The sequence below is a fragment of the Lactuca serriola genome, chromosome 9 (assembly GCF_051521515.1).
Source record: "Lactuca serriola cultivar US96UC23 chromosome 9, Lser_US96UC23_V15, whole genome shotgun sequence".
NCBI lineage: Eukaryota > Viridiplantae > Streptophyta > Magnoliopsida > Asterales > Asteraceae > Lactuca > Lactuca serriola.
This window is the reverse complement of record NC_136416.1, coordinates 220910845-220922249: the sequence shown is the minus strand read 5'-3', so window position 1 is coordinate 220922249 and position 11405 is coordinate 220910845.

The following is an 11405-nucleotide window of genomic DNA, read 5'->3' as shown; positions in this document are numbered from 1 at the left end:
TTGGACGAGGGATTACGGATATAGGCCTGTAGATATGAAATAATGTAGTAAGGCTTATATTGTACTGTTTATGCTTTTGATCTGTACGAACATGACATCCTGAGTCTTTTAATGAAATACATTTCTATGGAAATGCTTTTGATAAATCTTTATCATATTTTTGTTTTGGGACAAATTCCGCAACACTTTCATTTAAAAGGTAACTCTGATTTTTAAACAAAGCATAAACAAACCGGTCTTTTCTGGCCGTGATTTTGGGGATGTCACAGTTGGTATCAGAGCATTAGTTTACGCGAACTAGGAATTTGTAGGATTTCTAGACTTAAACTTAGAATGCTAAGCGATGATTGTGAGGTGTGAGCACTAGCTTATTTTAGGAATTGTGCCTAAAATGATTTTATGTGCTAAATGCTTTGTGCATAATATGCTGTTAATTGTTCGGATCTATGGTCTGTTGCCGACCGAATCTGGAAACCTTATGTGTTTAGGATTCTAAACGTACGACTACGATATTAGAACTAGCATGTAAACATTTCGGAGTGATAAGGACGATTTAAAACATCTATCCTAAATAAAGATCTAAATTCAACTTATTCGGTGTATAGATCAAGATGGCAAGGACCCGTAGCGGAAACGTGAACGCAAATGGAGGTAGGAACCAACCCCCAGTGGTTCAGCAAATACCTGTTGTTGAAGAAGTTGCACCTGAGCTAGTCACCATGGCTGGAGTTCAAGCCATGATTCAGGCTATGCTAGCTGAACAAAGGGAAGAAATGAGACGGATGCTCCATGAAAATAGGGACGAACCTACCATACATGTTGAACCGACGGAGCCAGTTCCCGAGCCATCTGAGGAAGGGAACTATAGCCGCCAAGTGAGTCAAGTAGGGACTCAAGGTGAGCAAAAGGATGGCCTAGAAGGGAGAAACAACAAGGATGGGCAGATGACCAAAAATTTCTTGGGTGCGAAACCACCAAGTCTCTCAGGAAGCCCAAAGCCTGTTGAGATTATGGACTGGATCTCCGAGATGGAGATGGTGTTTGAGAGTTGTGACTGCAGCGAGAAGCAGAAGACTGTCTTCGCTGTGAGACAATTGAAAACTGGAGTCTTGAGCTGGTGGAAGCTATTGGCAGATACAATGCCACGGGGAGAAGCTCTGAAAATGTCATGGGATGAGTTCTTGGAACAACTGAAGGCGCAGTACTGTTCAGAGATAGACCTGATTGATCTGAACAATGAGTTCCAAAATTTGAAGAAGGGGAGAATGAGCATCGATGACTATGCTGCTGCATTTACGGAAAAGATGAAGTTGTTTCCATACCTAGTGCCAACCGAACTTTCCAAAATTGAGAAATTCGCAAACGGACTGCCGGCTGACTTTGGCCCAACAGTCAAGATGGCAACCACTCTGAAATCAGCTGTTTGAGCAGCTAAGAACGTGGAGACCCAACAAAAGGAAAGAGGTCTGGAGAGGGTTGAGGTTGGTGAGAAACGGAAGTTCAATGGATCCTCGAAGTCCAACAAGAAGAGTAGATTCTCGAAGTCTGGTTCGAGGGGAGGAGGATCAGAAGCAAAGTGGTGTGACAAGTGCAAGAAGAAGCACTCTGGGAAGTGTGACGGAGGGGTCACTTGTTACAAGTGCGGAAAGCCTGGGCACTACGCCAATGAATGCACCCTCAACCAGAAAGCCTGTTATGGGTGCAATGAAGAAGGGCACATTTTGAAGGACTGCCCGAAGAAGAAGGAGACAGGAAGACCCAACATACCACCGAAGTCGAAGGCGAGAGCCTTCCAGATGACGCTCGAGGCTGCAAAGGAGGCAGCAGACGTCGCTTCAGGTACCTTTCTTGTAAATGGTTTGCCTGCAAATATACTATTTGATTCCGGAGCCAACTACTCCTTTGTGTCGCATAAATTTGGTGGGAAATTAGCATTGCCTGTAGAAAAACTAGATAATGCCGTGATTGTAGAAGTTGCCAGTGGCAAATTCGTACCTGTTAGTAATCGTATTAGGAACATCGTCATTGACCTAAACGGAAACGAATTCCACGAAGAGCTATTACCCATAGAGTTAAACGGTTTCGACATCGTTTTGGGTATGGATTGGCTTAGCGCCAACGATGCTGAGATTCAATGCCGAAAGAAGATAGTAAAGGTAAACCCACCCGGAAAAGAATCATTTATGGTGTATGGGGACAAATGCAGAGTGAATTTTGGAATCATCTCCCTGATGAAATCCAGGAAATGGTTGTCCAAAGGATGTGCATCATACTTGGCATTCGTAATCGATGCCAAGAAGGAGAAGAAAGAGGTGCAGAATATACCGGTTGTGTGTGATTATCCGGAAGTCTTTCCCGAAGATCTTCCCGGATTACCACCTAATAGGCAAGTGGAGTTTCGTATAGACTTGTTACCAGGAACAACACCGATAGCAAAGGCACCTTACCGATTAGCACCGACGGAGATGAAGGAGCTCATGACGCAACTTCAGGAGCTGTTGGACAACGGTTTCATTCGACCTAGTTCATCACCCTAGGTATGGAAGCATGAGGATGTGCATAGACTACCGAGAGTTGAATAAGGCAATGGTGAAGAACAAGTATCCATTGCCGAGGATTGATGATCTATTCGATCAGCTGCAAGGTTTGAGCTACTTCTCAAAGATCGATCTTAGGTCAGGATATCATCAGCTAAAGGTGAGAAAGCAGGATATTGAGAAGACTGCATTTAGAACGAGATATGGACACTACGAGTTCTTGGCTATGTCATTCGGGCTAACCAATGCTCCCGCAACATTCATGGATTTGATGAATAGGGTTTGTAAACCATTCCTCGATAAATCCGTGATAGTGTTCATCGACGACATTCTCATCTACTCGAAAAACCAAGAGGAGTATGGCAAGCATCTACGGGAAGTATTAGAAGTGTTGAAGAAGGAGAAGCTTTTTGCAAAGTTCTCCAAATGCGACTTCTGGATACGGGAAGTCCAATTCTTGGGTCATGTTGTTAACTAGGAGGGAATAATGGTTGACCCCGCAAAGATCGAGGCTGTAATGAAGTGGGAACGTCCAAAGAGTCCCACGGAGATTCGAAGCTTTCTAGGATAGCCGGATATTATCGACGATTTATCCAAGGCTTTTCTTCGATAGCTGCTCCATTAACAGCTTTGACTCATAAAGGAGCTACGTATACGTGGAGTGAGAAACACGATGAGGCATTCGAGAAGCTAAAGAAGAAGTTATGTGAAGCACCGATACTTTCTCTACCCGATGGAGTCGAAGATTTCGCGGTTTATAGTGACGCTTCTGGAGTCGGTTTGGGTTGTGTTCTGACCCAAAGAGAAAAGGTGATAGCATACGCATCTCGACAATTGAAAGAGCACGAAAAGAACTACCCCACTCATGATCTGGAGTTGGCAGCGGTAGTTTTTGCCTTAAAGATATGGAGGCATTACCTCTACGGCACGAAGTGCAAGCTCTTCACTGATAATAAGAGTCTCCAGTATCTCTTTAATCAGAAGGAGTTGAACATGAGGCAACGACGCTGGCTAGAACTTCTCAAGGACTACGACTGTGAGATACTTTACCACCCAGGTAAAGCAAATATTGTTGCTGATGCTCTCAGTCGGAAAGTCAATCTGGAAAGGAAAAGGCCAAGAGCGTTAAGAATTGAAGTCGTCTCGACGATTGTGGAAAGTATCAAGAAAGCTCAAGAAGAAGCTTTAGAGAAAAATGACCGAAAGGAAGAACGTTTGGGAAGAACGTTAGTGTTTGGTACAAACAGTCGAGGACTGAAGGTATTCCAAGATCGAATTTGGGTACCTAAGACGGGAAGAATAAGAGATCTTCTGATGGAAGAAGCACACAAGACCATGTACTCGATTCATCCCGGTAGCACTAAAATGTATAGGGACCTAAAACCCTACTACTGGTGGCTGATGATGAAGCTCGATGTTGCGAAGTATGTGTCCGAGTGCGTAACATGTGCGAGGGTTAAGGCACAACATCAGAAACCGTATGGGAGTTTGGAACCTTTACCTGTACCCATGGGTAAATGGGAAGACATCACAATGGATTTTGTGACTAAACCGCCCAGGACGAAGAACGGTCACGACATGATTTGGGTAGTCGTGGATTGTTTCACCAAGAGTGCACACTTCATAGCAGCCAACGAGAAGTGGTCTACGGATAAGCTCGCAAATGCTTACGTGAAGGAAATTGTAAGACTTCACGGTGTCCCTCTTACGATTGTATCAGATCGTGATAGTCGTTTCACGTCAAGGTTTTGGAGGAGTCTACAAGAGGAGTTAGGTACAAAGTTGTGTTTGAGTACTGCTTATCATCCGCAAACTAATGGTCAGAGCGAAAGAACGATTTAGACGCTGGAAGATATGCTGAGAGCATGTACCCTCGAATTCCAAGGGAATTGGGACGAGCACTTACCTCTGGTAGAATTTTCCTACAACAATAGTTTTCACTCAAGCATCAAGATGGCTCCTTACCAAGCCTTGTATGGGCAGAAGTGTCGTACGCCGTCTTGTTGGCTTGAAGCCGGAGAGAAGCAGTTTATGGGCCCCGAGATAGTCCATGAGACTGCTGAGAAGTTGAAGGTGATTAGGGAAAGGATGTTAGCAGCCCAGGATCGTCAGAAGAGCTATGCTGACAAGAAAAGACGACCGATAACTTTCGAAGTTGGGGATTCCGTTTTGCTTAAAGTCTCACCGTGGAAGGGACATATACGATTTGGGAAACGAGGAAAGTTGAGTCCAAGGTTTATTGGACCGTTCAAAGTTCTTCAGAAGATAGGGAACCAAGCTTACAAGCTGGAATTGCCCGAAGAACTCAATGGTATTCATAACACCTTCCATGTGTGTTATTTGAGGAAATTCACGGGAGATGTTCCCGACATAATTCCAATCTCAGAGTTAAGGATGGATGAAAATAAAAGGTTGATCGAAGAGCCTGAGGCAATTGTTGACCGTAAGACTAAGAAGTTACGACGCAAGATGGTCGACTTGGTGCTAGTCCGATGGAAACATTCGAATGGGCCGAATCTCACTTGGGAAACAGAGGATGACATGATGAGTCGCTATCCACATCTGTTTGTTGATGCATGATTCCGGGACGGAATCATCCTAAAGGGGAGAGAATTGTAACGCCCGGGTTTCAGGGCTAAGCATTTTTGTCAATGTAATAGTCTAGGTCAACTCTTGTAACTCTTTTTGAAGTAATAAAGATGAAATATTTGAGTATTATGTGAATTATATATGTTTATTATTTAATTATAAATGTATAATTAATAAAGAATAAAAATGAGCGTCAAAATTAAAGTGTGAGATAATCCCGATATCTCTACATAAAGTTGTAGAATATGTCTCAAGGTTTCTGTGCATATAAGGAACGCCGAAATCCGAGTTATAACGAAGAAGTTATGACCCGTCGAAGTTTCACGACAGAACCGGCACGATACCGGGAAGCGTGAATAGTGAATTTACGATAGAGCGAGATTTAGCTTTAGTGATCTAAACGAAAGTCATAGAATATGTTAAACTAAGAACATCGATAAAAAGAACGCCCAAATCTGACTTCGTATGAAGAAGTTATGAGATTTTAAACAGACCAATCCTGTCCCGGCTTGTTAAAAATATAACTTTAAAAATAAAGTCAAAATTAGCCGAAAGAGTCTGAACGAAAGTTGTAGAGTACGTCTTCACCTACGCGTGGATATAAAGAACGTCAAAAACGGAGTTCGTATGAATGAGTTACAAATTATAATAGCATATTTACGTATTAAAATAAAGTATAAATCATGTATACGTACACATATATATATATACATATGTATATATCATTAGAAAGGTATCGACGATGCGGTCATTATAAGACTAATGTTGAGTTCTTTCGACATTAGTTTAGTACATGTAACACCGTAAATTTCAAGACAAAATTTTTATTTAAAATGATCATTTTAATCTTAGAACACTTGTTTAAAATCTCATTCACAATTGAATTACAAAACATAGCTTCATTTTCACTTGCATAGAAAACCAGGATCCTCCAAAGTATGACTCTTTCTCTGGTGTGTACAACCAAGCCGGTGCCGTCCCGTGATACTGAAAGAAACCTGAAACAACATAACACAAACACTGTAAGCACGAAGCTTAGTGAGTTCCCCAAAATACCACACATGTAACACATATAAGCCACTCGAGGCTATAACTCTATGGGTCTGTGCACCCAACTCTGTGAACCCTCAGGTTCTAACTCTAGGAACCCTTCGGTTCCAACTCTGCAAACAGACACAGCATAAATCACATAGAAATAATGCAGCACAACACATATCATACATAGCATACAAATACTCTGTCACATAACTCTGGTTACATACTCAAGGTAAAGTATAGTGAGAAGACTCACCTCGCGTGTCTCGATATCTCACAACCCTGGGAATCCCTCTTGCCCGATTCTCCGAGCTCTAATCCTCCTATAACATCATGTGTCCCTAGTTAACACTTTATATCTCTAATGTTGACTATCCCTAAGAAGTCAACACAGGTCCACTCTGGTCAACGGTCAACGGTTAACTTTGACCGGACTCGGCGAGCGCTAGGGCGACTCGGCGAGTCTGCATGTTCTCACCAATTCTCTAAGATTCCCTTTCTACACGTCGAGTATCCCCCTTGACTCGACGAGTTCCTCCTGGAAGAATCGCGGGGCCACCCCGACTCAACTCGCCGAGTCTGAAGAACAACTCCGCGAGTCCGAGTTAATCTTCAAGCTACTCGCCGAGTCTGTTCATCGAACTCGGCGAGTCCATGCCATGCAACCGCTCAAACTGCTTTCTAAGGTCAGATCTGCTCCGGCAATTCATAGGTCTGGCCTTCCTAGACTGGTTCATCATGTAAAGTCCTTATTTCGGTGCTCATAATACACCCCATGACTCATAATTTACATTTTGACCTAAGGCATAAGGATTCCAATCCAAAACCTCCATTGATTCCCGAAAAGCTCAGGCATGGGACATTCTGGACTTCCAAGGGTCCCAATATAGGGTTCCAATCGCTTGGGGGACTAAGGAAACACTCAATCTAGCCACAAAAGGGCTCAATAAATCCTAAATCCATATACACATCAACATAGAAGGGAACAACTCGAAATATTACCTGAATAACGCTGCTCTGTGTCCCTAACCCTCAGAATATGGCTTCTCCTGTTGTTCCCTTAACCAAGCCTCCTCCTCCTTGCACAATATCACTTCCAAGATCAATAATGGTCTTCTACCTTGCTCCAGATGCTTACAATCGAATTAGGGTTTCTCTCAAAGGACTAGGGTGAACAATGACGGCCATAAGGCCCCTGATATATGTCCCAAACCTGGACGGTTAGGGTTTCACTAAACAGCGCGGACTCCCCGAGTCCATATCCGGAATCGTTGAGTCCAGTCGCGAATCCGCGACCAGATCTGCGATCCTACTCGGCGAGTCTGAGCTCCAACTCGCCGAGTCCCCTCTTAAAACACCCAAAATCATAAATATAACAATACCTGGAATTCCGGGCTGTTACAGTACAAATATCATTAAATCCATTTATAATAGTATTATAGAGGGGTGTTTAGTTGTTTATATAACTAAAAGGTCATTAAGTAATTATGGAGGGTAGTTTTTGAAAATTCAATTAGTATAAATAAGAGCCTTGGGCTCTCATATTTCTTGCACTATTCTCTTGATTCAAGAGTCTTTCTCTCCTTATCCCCCGAGCATTTCGGTCCCTCGTGATTCGACTTCTCTTTCTGTAGCTTAGTATAGTAAGGTGAGCGCTGAAGCGCTGCACGAATCTTTCTTAGAAAGACTCAGCGACGAAGTTCTGCCCCTGCAGAGCCCGACTCCTAGCTAAAACCCCCTTGTAAGTAAATTATGCTTACCTTATTTTAATATAGCTTATATTTAAAATTAGTATTGTTATTATGAACTTATAATAAATATTTGAGCTATTATTATAACTTATATAAGTGTTGTTATAATATTTTTTTAACTACTCGCGGTACGGGGAATCTGGTTTAAAGGGCCGCATAGGGTTGTTGGATTTCAGAAGTGCTATATGCCATAATGGTCCTGCCCTCCGGTGTTTTATGTCTGGCCCCTGTCTGTACATAGTGGTTGGAAAATATTGTATAATGCTTATATAATAATAATAATACTAAGACTAATAGTTGGTCACGGTAAATATTAGACTAAAATTTAGCGATAATAATGCTAGGTTTCGTCGAAGGAAAATAGAATCGTTAGAAGCAAGCGCTGCCCGATTTTGGAATCATCACCTTAACAAGTGAGTGCATAGTTACTTTCAACTTACACATAGATATGAAGTATTTTATATAAATTACGTGCTATGTGTGCATATTATCTGAATACTTGCTATCTATGCTAGATGAACGTTGTTATACATGTTTTCAATGATTTAAACTGTATATGTATTTTATATCTACGAAAATGTTGGGGTAAAACATGGGTAGATGCAATAGGTGATGTGTGATAAAATAATGAGAGGCCTCCATGTTGATGTTGTTGATTCTGTCATCTAGCGGAGTATGGATGACGACCACGGACTCTTCTAGACAGTCCAGTGGAACACTAGCAGGCTCGCAACCTGTAGGTGTTTGTGAACGATATGTTCACCGGTGTACTCCATCCCCCACATGGTTGCCTTTAGGACATTTATTGCTGAGGAATCCCCTTAGCAGTAGTGTCCGTCCCGATGATGATCCTTAGGCTAGGTCCCTTATGATAGGTGTTTAGGGACGTAAAGTGAGGATAACGGGAACGGGTAATTGGGTTATTGTTGATCGATGAAATTAATAAACTTATTTATTGTGGGTTGAAAACCCTATGTGCTCACCAGGCTCCCAAGCCTGACCCACTCAGTTTTATGTATTACAGGTAGTGGCGCATGAGCATAGGTGTGATGTTTTGGACGAGGGATTACGGATATAGGCCTGTAGATATGAAATAATGTAGTAAGGCTTATATTGTACTGTTTATGCTTTTGATCTGTACGAACATGACATCCTGAGTCTTTTAATGAAATACATTTCTATGGAAATGCTTTTGATAAATCTTTATCATATTTTTGTTTTGGGACAAATTCCGCAAAACTTTCATTTAAAATGTAACTCTGATTTTTAAACAAAGCATAAACAAACCGGTCTTTTCTGGCCGTGATTTTGGGGATGTCACACTGGGCGTACTCTTGAATTACGTTGGGCATAATTCCGGCTTCAATCTTCTAAATTCCGTAACTTTTGCGTATGGGCTCCGTTTTTCGCGTTCTTTATATCCACGCGTAGGTGAGACTATGCTCTACAACTTCATTTAGACTCTGTCGGATAGTTTTTACTTTATTTTTAATACTATGTTTTTAATAGGTCGGGACTGCTAAAGTCCGTTAAAAATTCATAACTTCTTTATCCGACGTCTGTTTTCGTTTGTCTTTTTATCATCTTACTCCTGTTGTGGAGACCTTCAACTCTCGTTTAGGTTGCGTTAGCTAAATATCATTCGATCTTTAATTCGAGTTTTTAGCTCTCTACTGCTGTTACGAAACATAGAAAATTCGTAACTTCTTCATACGAGGTCCAATTTGGGCGATCTTTTTATGTACGTTTACGGTTTAACGAACTCTACGACTTTTGTTTAGATACTCAAGGCTAAAATGCATTTTATTGGAATTTCACTTTTTACGTTAAATAATGTTTTATCGGGTGTGTCGTGACTATTTGAGTGGTCATAATTTCTTCATTATAACCTGGTTTGTTCTTTATGTTTTTGGAAATCTTGGCATAATATCTAACATTTGATGCATCCCAATATATATTTTTGACCACTTTATTTTTTTTACGCTAAACTCGTTGATTCCAAATAGTTTCGTTGTATTTGACTTTTGAGTGTTACATTGCTTTGGAAAAATATAGGGTTGTCACACACATGCGATGTGACTCGTCCTTCTTCTTGACAAACAGAATCGGGGCTCCCAAAGGTGAGCTACCCATCCTGATGAATCCCTTGTCTAGCTGCTCCTGCAGCTGCGTCGACAACTCTTGCATCTTGGGAGGAGCCAACGGTTATGGTGCCTTGGCTATCGGAGCCGCACCAGGGACTAGGTGGATCCTGAACTCCACCTGTCGCTCCGGAGGTATCCTAGGAAGCTCCTCGGGGAATACATATGCGAAGTCCCGCACTACTGGAACATCGCTCACCGTCGCCTTACCCGCCTCCCGGGTATCCATAACATAGGAGACATACCCAGCGCAGCCCTGCTGTAGGTAGCGCCTAGCCCTCGCTGCTGAACATATTGTGGGTCCATGTTGTGGCCTCTCGCCGTGGATCACCTACTCTCCCCCAGTTGGGGTCCTGACTTGCACTAACTGCTGTGCGCAGTCTATCACCGCCCCATTAGGGCTCTGATATTGCCATATTTATACTTATTTTTAGGTAATATGTAAGTACATTTTATTAATAAATTGATAATATGTTTAGAATAATGATACTTACAACTTTAAATTGTTATTTTCAGTCAATATAAAGGATTTTCGAAGAGAGGGACCAAAAGTGACAAAATGTGGAACATGGGAGGCTTGAAAGACAAGAAAAGAATAAATTCACGATAAATACTTAATTCACGACGTGGCATGGGGTTTCCAGAAGATAGACATCGCGACGCGGAGAATTTCCTTGGAGGATACGGATTACTTGAAGCCCACGACGTGGCACTCCTCTGGCCACGACGTGGCGCGGGTTTTTGAAGATTATATAAGTTCTCCTGATTATTACGAAAGGGACAAGCTTTTGGTAGAAGGAAAGAGTTCCAGGAGACGATTCAGAGCGAAAGAAGGGTTCTGGAAGAAGGTTTTCAACACCAAAAAGAATAGAGGTTTATATTTTAGTTAAATAAGAAGATGTCTTTCATTATTTTTAGCTGTGTTGGTTTAGTTGCTATGATGAGCAGCTGAATCTAGCTACTCTTGTTTAGCTAGATGAAGCTTTAAACTTATGAATAGTTATACGTTTATGGATTAAGTTTAGTTGGTAAAAATTGCTTGTGTTTGACATGTATAACCTAGCATGTTATTATTTGTTTTTCTAATTCCTTGATTGCATGTTCTGTGTAGCTTAGTGACCATTAAACTGCATGAACCTGTTTACCTAATGATTTAGTGAACATTGAATTGTTAGAGCTAGGATTGACCAATCTTAGTTAGTAATTAGAATAAATAACGCTTAGGTGTGCTAGAGAACGTGTATTGTGATCATAATTGCGTTTATACAACAAATCTTACATAGCGTATTTACATTCATAATTAGTTTTGTGTTTATTTATGTGTGAACATACATGGTTTGACATGAATTAGT